The following is a 536-nucleotide window of genomic DNA, read 5'->3' as shown; positions in this document are numbered from 1 at the left end:
CAGAGGGAAGTTCTCTCAGTTTTCCTGACGGAGGCTTTGGGAGCTGTTGGCAACGTGACGCGCGAGCAACCCCCGAGCGGCCGGGACTTTGCTGCAAGGACCCGTGGCAGCTGAATTCAGACACGCGGACGATGCACATTTTATAGGTGACCATTTTTGCATCGGATTTTGAAGCAACAGGTTACAAAACCGTGTGCATTTACTCCGGTTTTGCTCGTGAAGGGCTTAAAGCACGCTGGGAGCACAGAGGGCCCCCGCGACCTGCCAACAGGTTCTTACTTGTTCAGAACTCAGCAGCTACCGTCGTGTCCCCAGATTCAAAACGGCAGCTGAAGTGTCACATCGAAGCAGTGGCCACAAACCAGATTTTCTTTCTTTTTCCAGCCAAGCTGACCACCGCCGGCAGTGACCTTTCAGAGCTGGCTTCTGGCCACCCGCGGCATTCTGGCGAGGAACAGGGGGACAGACAGCGCAGGGTGGGACAGGGTTCACAGCTCTACCCCCCTGCCCTCCCTGCTGACAGCGCCCTGGCCCAG

This window comes from Buceros rhinoceros, unplaced genomic scaffold, assembly GCF_000710305.1.
Source record: "Buceros rhinoceros silvestris isolate BGI_N320 unplaced genomic scaffold, ASM71030v1 scaffold1528, whole genome shotgun sequence".
Taxonomy (NCBI): domain Eukaryota; kingdom Metazoa; phylum Chordata; class Aves; order Bucerotiformes; family Bucerotidae; genus Buceros; species Buceros rhinoceros.
The sequence above is the reverse complement of the archived record's forward strand: the minus strand, read 5'-3'. Positions refer to the sequence as shown.